At 38.7% G+C, this 13,535-nt stretch overlaps 1 long non-coding RNA gene across 1 annotated transcript; it reads left to right on the top strand.

Moving 5' to 3' along the window:
• The first annotated feature begins 16 nt into the window (after positions 1–16).
• Positions 17–10,306, top strand: LOC145433596 (uncharacterized). The gene is made up of 4 exons (XR_013913148.1): positions 17–937; positions 4,497–4,641; positions 6,476–6,601; positions 8,816–10,306. It is a non-coding gene; the product is annotated as an uncharacterized LOC145433596 (long non-coding RNA).
• Positions 10,307–13,535: the final 3,229 nt, after the last annotated feature.

Here is a 13,535-nt window from a genome sequence, read left to right on the forward strand (position 1 = left end):
AGTTTCATAATTTGGTTACGGCTTATGATTAGTGCCTGAAATTTGTTTCTCACTGCCTGAATCAGTTTCAATGAACATTTCTTTGTGGTAATTTGCGCTGGGTCTGTTGTTCAGAGACGTTTGATGCGGATATTCAAATCTTTGTATCACAGTGTGATGAGTAGGGCAAGTTTGCAACTTTTGCAACTTATTTTTACAGCTTCCGGCAGCTTCCTAAATACTCCTAAGATATGTAGAATGCTGTTTTAAGCTGTTTGAAGGAATCTTATGGTGCAACTTTTTGCAACTGTCCATTTTTTTCATGCAACTCTTTGCAACATTTTGCAATTTTTTCGATTATTCATAAAAGTATTTTCTATTCTGGTGATATACACGGCCAAATTCGACTGAAACACCGTAAATCAGCACCGAAGTACGGGTATTTCGGTAGCTGATACGGTAAATTGACATTTTTTTAGTCAACTGAGCAAAATGTGTTTTTTTAGTGCAACTTTTGTCAAAAATAAATAAATGAAAGTAACTTTTCGCGGATTTAACTGCAGCAAAAACTTGCCCTGGTGATGAGCTAATGCTATAGTTTATTTCACCTACATTTTAAGCTTCGTGTGCATTATCCTTTGTCATATTTTCTGGTAATTAGCAGTCTGCGCATATGGTTTACAATTTCGTTTCAAATTGTAATGTTGTGGTCATTCTGTAAATATGTGTTTCTTGCTGCCATCCATTTCATGCAATTTGTCGACATTTTCACTTTATCATGAGATTTCAATTACCGTAGCTCATATTTAATCATGGAACTACAATAAGATGCTCCTTATAGTCGGACATGATATTCTTCCAGGTTTTTGCTAGTAGTATCTCCTAATTACAGCAGTATGCAGAATCTTACAATTTACAAAGAAGACGTGAAATGGATCCCGTATGATTTGTGATACAGGTGATAAGCACATAATTGATTGCTATCCTTTGTGATAATGTGATTATAAACAGTCACATATTATTTTGTATTCTGTTTCGCTTTGAAATCTATTGAATGTCTGATAAATTCTGTGTGTATTTCTGTGATACACTCGCTGCATCTTGTCAACAATTTCATTCCTACATAAATCATTAGCCATATCAATGGAAGTACCCAGAGCTACCGACATTACAGACACTGCTTGCGAGAGCTCGAATATAGCTGCAGACTCTACGGAAAATCACTTTTGGTTGGTTGTTTCACCTCTGGCCCAGCAGACCAGATATTTGTGGTTTGATTCGTGACGGTTGCTTCTCCGAGAACTCAGCAGCTGTAGAGCAAAACCAATGTCACTCCCTAGCCAATATGATTGGGTAAGGAATGATATTCTGCGTGAAACTTGTGATGAATAATTGTACTGACAACATAGCATTAATCATCTGTGGCAATCCGACACCATGGAGGCACATAATGGCCTAAAATCGTCATTCACTTTTACTTTGATTTTATCAAAATTGCGGGCTACATAGAATGCCCTTTTGATAGAAGTGTGCAGGGCACTATGAAACATTGCGCAATAGTAGGACTGTAATGATTTTTGGCTGTCTGTAAATTGCATCACCTAAACCAGTGGTTCTCGACTGCCAGTCCCCAGACTTGTGCCTCTTTGTGTTAAATATCCAGTCGGCTGAACATATATATATTTCTGTCTTCGTAATCGGAAAATGTGAGAGGTGGTAGTCTTGTTCAGAAATAGAACACCGCTTTCTTTTTATCCGTCATCACAGCCCTGCAATTAATGCACCGATCTGTTTGAAATCACCCAGAAACACGTTTATTTAGAGAGGTGGGAGTCTTGTTCATTAATTACGGAACTAGAACATCGCCTACTTTTTTATCCGTCGTCACAGCGCAGCAATTGACGTAACCGATCTGTTTGAAATCACCCAGAAACAGGTTTATTTAGAAAAAACATCACTCTATTTTCAGGCATGCTGGGTACGGGGTGATGTCTGATTATGGTTCAGTGTCGAAATTGGCCCCGTACATACTGTTATTTGGAAAAATGGCCGCAATGTCGATTTCAGATTGTATAAATTTTGCTGGTCGAAATCGACCATACTTTGGTGTTCAAAGTTGTTAGGCAACCTGTCAATTTCATCAATATGCGAGTGAAGTTATTTCCGGAACAGCCTTATTGTAACAGTCGTCACGAGGGGATTATTCATCCACCAATGTCTCATTGTTATTGAAGCGAATAAAATCAAGTAGTTGCGATTTTGGCCGTCGGTTGTTTTGTCAACTTGTAAAGATCATACAGACAGCTTGTTATTTCTAGAAACAATGTGTTTCCGAACTTCATCCTTTACATCTGAAAATAATTAATTGTGTTTTGTGCTGGTCAAGTTAAGCAACTCTGTAACTTGATGAATCAATCCTTTTTCCGCCAGCTTGACCGTGTCACCGGCTGGTGTGACCTGCGATACCAACCAATCATTTTACAATTTTGATGCCTGCTTTTACCCAGCCTACATTGTTTTGTCACAAATTAACTGAACATAAGCGATGTGACTCAACCGTACGTAGTCGTAGAATACCGTAGTAGACAGACCCCATACCCCGATTTTTATTTCAAATTTCAAATATTGTGCAACCGTCATCTACCATGTGCAAATATCAACTGTAGGCTATTAATGCAAGATCATCAAAATGACTTTTCCAGAAAATAGCATCATACCATTGATGTACAATTGCTACAGGAGAAATGTGTAGCTCGAAACGAGCCAAGCCTACTGCACAGAGTCTGTGCGCGTAGCCAGACGAAAAATATGCGAGGGGTTTGAAATGAAGAGGGCGGGGTTTCGATTTTTATAGCATCAATTCGGTTATGTTTAAATATTAGCGAAAATCAATCAATTATGTACGGCAGTACGCACGTACATGTTTGAGGTCGTTTACGGACATTCGATGTCATTCAGTTTAGCGATGTCACTCATTAATCACAATCGCAAATCCGCATACAATCCATCGAGAGATAGGAGCCAAAGCATGCTCGGCCTGAGACGCGATCGTTAGGCTAGCGATGATATCTTTCGTATCAGGCATATTGCGGATGCGATTGTTGTGTAATCCAACGATGATATGGTGCGGGACAGGCAAAGCAGATGCGATTGTGCAGGTGGTGGTATAGTTCGCACCGGACCTATTGCAGATGCGCTTCTTCAAGCCAGTAGAACTAGGCTTGTTACAGACGTGATCAATCAGGCTAGCAACGATTGCCGAGCGCGCGCCAATCGATGACTTAATTTCGCAATCATCTCAGCGACATCGATTCTCGTTAGTTTTTGCCGTGCTGGGTGCAATCGTTGCTAGCCCGATTTATCACGTCACTAACAACCCTAGTTCTACTGGCTTGAAAAACCGCATATGCAATAGGCCCGGCCGCGCGCAAGCCTGGCTTGGCTGTGTTAAAGGATTTTAGCAAAAAAATGTTAGCGTAGGTTGAAGAATGCCGTTTGAATACAGTGTTCTTCAGATAACCTGTTTCTATCTCTTTGCTCTTTGTTGATATTAAGCCGTCAAATTCTAGATCAAAGTTGCGTTGCCGTGTATCGGTGAATGCATGAGATTAAGCATCCAATTGTTGAAGCATAGACCTAATAGAGTTCTAGATTTGAGTAGATCGCGGACCACGCAACAAATATGAATTACGCGTCGCCAGTGAGGTGAATACTGCAATAAATCCGATATTATTAATATTGATTACGCGCGTTCGGAAAAGCGACGCGACGAGTTGTAGCTACACTGTGACTGTGACTACATTATACGATATAACGAGTAACGACCTTGTCTCCCTTGCACGCACATGAAAAAAGCCCTCTCTCGTCTACTGTGCACACGAGAGAAGACGCAAGAAAAAAGCCATCCTATGTATCGGTCATATCATTGCGCAAGAGCGTGCTACAAATTAGCTAGTGCTACCGACCGACGAAATATTGAAATGATCGAGAGGGGTTTCGCGTAAATAGAAGGGGTTTCGCGTTGCAATAGTCGGGGGTTCCGACCCCCGAACCCCCCCTCTGGCTCGCGCCTGCCACAGACATTTGTCATTCTTGAGCATATGAGAATGGATTCTGATTTGATATCAACTTAACTTGATTCCATGTTCAAAGGTTTCACGAAATCAACTATTATAAAAACTGTGTAACTTGTATTCTAATCTAATGCGGAAAAAAATTGGGTAGCTATCATTCTGATGTTGATATAAAATTGGGAAATAACTGTATAGATATTAAAATTTTGTTCTAATATGGAGATTAACTCTGTATCTGTAATGCTAATTTTAGACTAATTTGGAGAAGCTGAAAATTTTCTAGTTGCCCAAGTCTGCAAATCTGCGGATCTGATACTTGAATCTATTTCTATCCAATTACAAATCTTAATTGGTTTGAATTCACAAATCCCGATTAACAAACAATGTTATGAAAATGTTCGGTGCTATCTGTGATTTCGTTCATATCTGTGATCTTCTCATTAGAATGTTAGAAATCGACTCCTGTAAAGGAAGTGCTCGCGATCAAGTATTTCAACGGCTGCATTCCTCAGAAACTGCCCATAACCTGCATGACGATGGCGCCTAGAATTTCGGAAAGCCAACTACAGTTTCAGCGCTGAGTTTTTTCGTAAGTCTTTACAAAATCGAGTACCTGATTTATTGGATTCTGAATCGAGTATTACGTTACGAGTCGTGTGCTCGAGTCTCATCATAACTAGAGCCCGACACGACATTTATCTTATTTTTGAGCCAATACCGATAAGTAGCACCTTCACCGACAACCTCGATATATTCGACCTATATTGAAACAATATGGACACTAGCTTAAGACATATTTCCAGGCCTTCATAGTATTTATTTGAACCACTTTGCGGGCGTTGCTATACTTGGACATGAAATAAACTAGAAAGAATGCAACTGAACGCATTTAAGCAGAGTCAGTCCGTAACAGTAGTACTTCTACTTGTACAGAATACTCATAAGGATTTGCCTGTGGCTTCACTATTATTAGTAGTGATGATTCTGAGACGGCTGCAAGAACATCACACAACGGAAACCGGTATCACGATTCACGACAAACGAAGACTTCTGTTTTCTTGTTGATCGGCAACAAAAATATTTTTACATACACGATTAGAATTCCACATACTCATTTTTAAAATCCACAACTAAAGCTAGTATCTGAATTTCAGGCATTGCTTGTGAAGTAACAAAAGACAAAATGTGTCAAGAGATCAGTCTCCATCGCAGTTTGAATCACAAGCACGTCGTTGGATTTCACGGATTTTTCAAGACAAGTATTTCATCTACATTGTTCTCGAGTTGTGAAAAAGAAGGGTAAAAGTATTTCCTCATTACAAATGTAATGTACATCTAACTGCGCCGGTCGAAAATGCATTAGATGCGTAATGCTCATGACTAGCATACTTGGACAACCAGGTCATTATTGTTCTATAATAGATTTGGCTAAATAGGGCGAAGTACTTGTAATGTAATTCCAATCTAATTAGTCAACTAATTCTATACTGTCTTTTTAAAGCTGGTGTATTTTCTGGTTTTCCTGCAAATGCTACAGGAGAACTCTATAGTTTGAAACAAGTCAAGATTGGTGACCACTCATTTACTATTCTCATACTTATGATAATCAAGTTCGAATTGATATGAACTGAACTTGATTTTTCTTCCCAACTAAGTAATTGTAATTCTAATCTAATTTGGAAAATGTGTTTAATATAATTCAAACTCTAATCTAGTTTGGATAATGTGATCCTTTTCTAGTGACACAACTGTGATCACTAAGGCTAGGCACAATGATTTGATGACTCAAATCTGAATTTAGTATCAATTCTGATCATTTGAGTCGAGTAGTAGGAAATGATTGTTTCAAGTACTGACAATATACGCTCCATGCCTCAAAATGGAAAAATTATATTAACTATAAGCTGCACTTAACTAATGGGAATTATACTTTCGATAATATTTCTCACTGTGAAAATCTGTAAACCAGGATTGGTCGTATCGCATCATGTAGCACAAAACTACTCATGTTACTGAAAATGACATATCTGTGAAGTCGTGATCAACCAAAAGTGCCATCCCATAGTGCTGATTGTGATGAATAGGTATGGTCATAAAAGTGCAAAATAATCTTTATAATGTGATGGGAATCGGCATTATATTCTTTGTGGTGTTGCTGTGACGTTGACATGAGTGACTCAAACTCATTACTCGATTCAGAATCAAATCACTCAGCTTAGCCAGCCCTAGCTCTATTACACGTTCAGTATCAAAAAGCAAGTAATAAATGAACTTTATAGTTTGGAAGGTGCACCGGTCTGCAAAGACTGTTGTAAAATTTGACCAGCCTCAGAAAGGTTGAGAACCACTGATTTAGGTGTGTCCAACAAATTATACTTTTTTCTCATTCTAGCAAACTAATTACCAGTGATTTTTGTTTCCAGTCGCTGATGGAAGTTTTCACAAGAAGACGTTCCATCACAGAACCAGAGACCCGTTATCGCACGCAACGGATTCTGCTTCGAGTTGTTTATTGCCGCAATTGTAAAATCATTCACAGAGATATCAAGGTAACATTGTATGCAGTCGTGCGTTCGTAAATATTCTTCGAAAATTATGTCATGAACCAGAGCCGACCGATCATTGGTTTGTCAATTTGGGGATAGAACTATGCACATTATGATATGTACCACTAACGTAAAATGATTGATGGCGCTGCAAGCTCTTGAAAGCGGACTTGGACCAACTACTGGATTTTCAACATGCGCAACAAGAATTAGACCTGCTCACTTTTCCAAATTCCCTACATAACCAACGGACATTGAAAATCCGCTACTAACTAACTAATACGCAACTCAATAATGGCTGTTTGGTTATTAAATTACAAATGCGCTGAGAAATATCGAAGAATTGCTATCTCAAATTGACGGGGGTTCGAGTTTGAAACGGGATTGGTTTCGACCCTCAATCCTCAGCCCTGCCTATACCACTGTTTGGCGTGATCACTCTGGGCCAGGGTTGTAATGACTCAAGTCATGACACGACTGGAGTCAGACTCAGTCACGTTTATTTGGTGACTCGACTTGACTCGAGTCATATGACTCATGTCTATGACTGTCACTGTAACTGTAACTTTGAAGAATAGTTGAGTCACGACATGATTGGTATTTCGCATATCAGTCCTGATGCTTTGAAAATAGGCCAGAAACTGTTAGAACTGAGGAAAATAACGATATTTTGAATGCGAGTCAATCTATATCACTCAAGGAGAGTTGGAAAAAGTGAATTGAACCAGATTGGACTGATAACTGAACAGTGAACATAATGACTTGGACTCAAGCTCAAGCTCAAGTCAAAACATTATGACTGAAACTCGACTCTGTACTAGCTAACTTGAATTAGGGCTTGACTCTGTGGTGAATTGAAAATGACTCGATTTGACTCGAGTCAAAACTGTAAAAGTGAGATTGACTTGTGACTCAAAACTTTGTGACTTGGTTACAGCCCTGCTCTGAGCTAGCAAAGGCTGCAATGATATCATGCAACAGAACGACGGTATCATGACGACATACGTTTTCTAGTTGTGGACGGTAGGGATGGTGTTAACCTCTGAAAGGTTCAGGTTCGTGTGAACGCGAACCTTTTTGAAAGGTTCTGTGTGAATGCGAACGTGAACCTCATGACGTCACGTGACGCTATATTGCTAATTCCAAGTCTACATTTCAGAGAAGTTAGAGCCTATTTTAATGTACACTGTACAGTTTTACACGATATCTAGCGACGACTCGGGCCACATAATGTCACAATGCTAAAGTACATATTGACGTTTTAAAAATCGCAAAATGTATCAACTGATATAATAATCCTATAAAATCAATATCTTTCGTCGCTTTGCCGACAATTTCGTCAAGGGCTTGCAAGGGAATATAAGCTTACGCCTTAACGATAGGCCAGACGTGACAATGTATTCGGCGTGTGAGTATTGCTACGTTGATATTGAGCAGACTGTACTTGCTACCGATCTTATTTTAACAAGTTATACATCTGTAGCCAACACCCCAATCGCATGGATTTGGTTTTTATGATACAATAAACATAGGAAATCAAAATTGACCCCGTACGCCTGTTATATTTCTTACATCAGACAATGATATCAATTTCATTGATTGGTTGAATAAGCATCCTTCGCTGACTACCTAAATGTAGTGTATTTCGCTCTTGATGTTGTGTGATTGCGGGTCAACCTCGCGGCAGAGAGTCACTAAATATTCACAAACGGAAAGCTGTATATTTCGAGCAAACTTTTGTAACGAAGCAGATAAAAATTTTGAGATTGTCGAGGTGCATTCCCGTTTAGTGTTGCTTCTTTTATGCTGCCAGCGCCATGCATAGTGTGGTTCGCAGTTGAAATGCAATAAATTTCAACCAAAGATGTTATAATGAAGTGAAAATTGTAATATATCAAAAAGGTTCACAGTGCAGAACCTACAGAGGTTCGTTTGTGAACGTTAACCTCTAAATTTCTGAGGTTCACACACGGAACGCGAACGTGAACCTCGCGTTCACACCATCCCTAGTAGACGGCTACATTTTTTTAAATTCACAACTTGAACTAGAACCATTCACTATTCAAGATCCGCAGCTACTACCAGAACAACTTGCTATTATATTACGTAACGGAAACCATAATTCCTCATAATGGCAGTAATGGCAGTTAGTAGTTTGTTGGTAGTTTATACAAATCTGTATAGCCGAGTAATTGAATGTAAAATTTGTATTGACAGTTTGGAATCTATTCTCTGAACAATATGGAGTTGAGGTTTGAATATTTCGACGAGATATCATCCTGGCTACCAAAGTCGACTTCGACGGCCAAACAAAAGTTCTTATTGCCGCACCCCCAACTATATTGCCCTTGAAGTTATCGGAAAGAATGGGCACGGTTTCGATGTGGAGACCTGGTCGCTGGGTTGTGTTTTGTGAGTATATAAGAACAGTCATGTGAAACTTTATTAAAATGGATTCTTGCGTGTCTCAGTGGTAGGACTGGGAAAATTCGAGAAACTGAGTGATTTGAATCTTGATGCTGTATTCGAATTTTGAGACGACTTTTCGAGTATCACTCAATATGATGTCATAACAGTATGAATGATGTGGTTCGTACAGATACGTACGTTTTACGCGAGCACAAAGAATATAATGACAGATCTGCAATTCTTCATCACATTGAAGATCATTTCGTATCTTTTTGACAACGCCAATTCCATTGCACTTTGTGACTTCACAGAGGCTGCCCACCAAATTCGGCTCAATTCCAAACAGCCAAAGCCGCAGCAGAGCCAATTGGAATTTTTCAATTTATTAAAAAATGTGCGAATTTTTTAAATTTTATTGGTAATCCAATGAAATTGCTAAGTTGCTTAAAAGAATGATGTGCAACAATTTTTGCTCACTTCCAGTTGGTAGTAGCGAAGTTATTGTAGTTATACTTTTGCAAAAATAGCATTGATGGTGGGTAATCCCACAATTATTGATGAAAAACTCAAACAACTTTCCTTTTACGGTTTGGAATTGTGTCAAATTTCTTTTGCATCATTTTTTTAGACAGCTTAAACAATTTCATGGGGATGACAGAGGAATTTGAAAAAATAAATTAAAATGAAATCATAAACTTCAATTGACTCTGTTGTGACTTGGTGGCAGTTGGTTGGAATTGAGGTCAAATTTGGTGTGCAGCCTTTTCATGCAACCTAGCAATTTGATCAGTGAATTGCTGGAATCTGGAAAAGTAAGATATGTATGACCAACCCTAGTAGACAGTGCTATAAAATCTATAATTTATGTCGAGTAGCAAGGATCGTATCATCTCGGTGCACGAAAAAATCACTTCTCATTATTTGACACGAATCATTGTGCCTAGCCTTAGCTATTGCATATTGCAGAGAGTTCTAACGTTATTATCAGCGAGGGGCTAGGCCAGCGTCTTGGTGATTGGATTACGTGATAAGTATTCAGCGTGAAGCCGGGTGTTCTTGTAGCCTGTATCCTGCCAACAAGCTGTGTGAATTCGAGTTCTCGCCTGGTTCCATGCTGAGTATAGAACACGTGTTTTTTTGAGGTCATAAAACCTACCAATCCGCATTTTAGCCTATTATGGGTTTGCAGTGAAAATGAATTTTTCCAGCCCTCATCACAATTGCGGCGCTATTATCTCAAAGTTGTATCATCTAATTTCTTTACTTGACAGGTGTTACTAATACAGAGACACAGAAACATATGTGACAAGTTGGAAAGCCAAAGTTGGAAGCTCAATTCAAGAAATTGATGCATACCAATCTAACTTTGAAGTCTGCTATAAATATGGGTTGGTATTTATATAATCAGTAATTGACTTCATTTTGAATCGACTTCCCTCTTACATGTAGGCCTACTTGTACAAATCTGTGATTTTATAGCATTCATGACTACCGCGACAACTGAAAAATATCATAAATTATCTGTGTAAATCCAGTTTTTCAAATGACATTAACGTAAATCTGGCCGATATCTTGAAATCCATGCTAATCTCAAATTGATGTCAAATTATAGAGATATCATATATCCAAATTACGGCTCTTGCTCGTATGTGACGTTGCCGAGAAGATTGTTGGCACTTCAGCTGTGTAGAATGAAGCGGGTGGGTTCTTAAAACTGAATCGCGCATTATTGTCATTGAATCCAGTTGAATAGTGAGAAACGATCCGTTCCGTCACTGTAATCCTGCGCTCCTTATCATTCAGAGTTGATTGATCGATGAAAATGATTGCTTCCATACTCATGTCCACTGTGCAAAGCTGTAAACCTCGATTGGTCGTATCGCAACATACTTAACATGTGGTACACGCATGACGCATATTACTGGAAATGACATATCTGTGAAGCCGTGATCTACCCACAACATTGCCGCAAAGTGCAATGAAATAGGTATGGTCAAAGGGATACAAAATCGTCTTTAATGTGATATAGGACTGGCGTTATATTGGTGGTAGTTACATATTTGAACTTTCCACGTCATCAACACGGGTATGGCATCATAATAAGCGCTTGTTGAACACTCGACTCGAAGCCTATTACTCGGATTCAATATCAAATCACCCAGGTACCCGATATCCAAATGGCACCATAAAATGAAATTTTGAATAAGGAAGGGGTGTCAAACATGAGACCCGTCAGACGATTTCATCCAGCCTGCGAAGCAATTCTGAGTAGATTGAAAAATTCTTATATTCTCCAGCAATTTGTTGCAAATGTTGAGAATTTTTGCAGGAAATAGTTCCATGTTCATAGGCCCCATTATAACCACCCGACTACGGCGTGTCGGTTCCACTATAGTGACCACTGCTGAAATTTACATCCAATTTCAGGAAGGCCCTAAGTACACACTGAGTTCAGAGTTTACACAAATATGGACCAAAAAGTAGTTATTCACAGGAGCAAAAACGCCAATGCGGGACCGTTACATGCAGTTTACTTAGTAAATATATTAGTTGCGCAAATATATAATTGAAATATCTGTGGTCGCACTGCTGTGCCACTTTTGACCCAATAGAACCCCAGACACGAGAGAAACCGGAATAGCGGTTTAGTAATAACAAACCCACTTATAACGTCCGCGTTTCCAATTAATATCTTGTATTCCTCACGACGCATATGCATGGCTAACGCCAGATTACGACTAAATCAAAGGGAGCAAAAAATATACTAACTTATATATCGTCTTTAAAAAACGCTATGATCCCTGTATCGTCTATATATGCTTTTATGGTATTCTGGTGAAAAGCAAGAGCACGAGGCAACACTTCGGAATCAGTTAACTAGTCCGGCCCGCGAGTGATTTCAAGGCTTGAATCCGGCCTGCGACATAATTTGAGTTTGACGACCCTGGTTTATTGGTTCAAAACATCGTTATCAAATTTTACAAGAAAGGTTGAGAACCACTGATTTTGATGTTTCCCACAAGTAATTTTCTTGTTTTCATCGTGTCACTACGATTACCTTTACTTTATGTTTTCAGTCGCTGATGGAAGTTTACAAAAAAGAGGAGTCATCACCGAAGCGGAGTCTCGTTATTGCATGCGACTGATTCTGATTAACATCGTTATCTTTACGATTGTAAGATCATTCACAGAGATATCAAGATAATAATTGTTGTGTAGTTGTCTAATAAAACTAAACAGAGCGAGGCTGTAATCTAATTCTAACCTAATTTGTCACATTTTTCTATGCTCTCATATATCTAATTTCTGGTTTTCCTGAAACTGCTACAGGAGAACTGTATCTTGTGAAACCAACCAAACTCGATGTACAGACATTTGCCATTCTTGTGCCTATTAGAATGGACTCTGACTTGATATGAACTGAACTTCTTTCGATGTCCAAGGTTTTGTCAATTCAGTAATTCTAATCTAATTTTGAAAAATGTATAGAGCTATCATTTTACTCCGATGATTAGCTTTAACTCAAATTCAAATCTGATTCGTAAAAAAAAACTGTGATTTGGAAAAAGCTGTGTGGCAATAATTCTAATTTTACTCTAATATGGATAAAATAAAACTTGACAGCTGTGATTTCAATTGTAAGCTAATTTGGAAAAGCTAAGAATTTTTCAGTTGATCAAGTCTACAAATAGGTTTATCCTGATACTTGGATCTCTGCCTATTGAACTATGCAAGTAGTTTACTATTTCAAATCCAAATCTTGATTGATATTATGGTTTTAAATCCACAAATCATGATTCGCAAACATTCTCATAAAAATATGAGTTAGTAGCTGTGATTTTGTTACTGTTTTTGATTTTTTTCACTAGAATATTGGCATGCGACCTCTCCCAACGACCCTCTGTAAAGAAAGTGCTGGAGAGCGAGTATTTCAACGGCCACATTTCACAGAAACTGCCCACAACCTGCGTGACCATGGCTCCCAGGTTCTCTGAAAGTGAAGTACAGCGAAGGCGACCTTTATAGAGTTTTAACGGTGAGATTTTTTTGTATCTCCGAGCAAATTAGAGTTTGTGTTTGATTCGATTCTGAATCGAGTATAACGTCTCGAGTCTCATTTATTCAATTGATATCGTATTTTTGAGCCAATACCGATAAGTAGCACTTTCACCGATAACCCCGATATATTCGACCTATATCGAAACAATATGCCAACTAGCGTAAGGCACATTTCCGAACCTTAGGAGCATTGATATGAACAACTTTGCGTTTTGCGGCCGTTGCTAGATTGAACATTAAATAAACTAGAAAGACTGCATCTTGTATGCAGAGGCAGTCAGTAGCAATAGTAGCCTACTTCGATTTTTCATAACACTCAAGTAGGTTTTTCCGTATACTTGCACCAATACTTAAGTCACCCAATATTTCAGACGACTTGTGAACCTCCTATGTAACACTTCAGCTTTTCGGCAATACCTGGTCTAGAATACTCGCTTTATTACTGTACCTACTTTCAAAATGCTGCTTC

The sequence above is a fragment of the Botryllus schlosseri genome, chromosome 1, assembly GCF_051294905.1.
Source record: "Botryllus schlosseri isolate E-star chromosome 1, Bs_hap1, whole genome shotgun sequence".
Taxonomy (NCBI): Eukaryota; Metazoa; Chordata; class Ascidiacea; order Stolidobranchia; family Styelidae; genus Botryllus; species Botryllus schlosseri.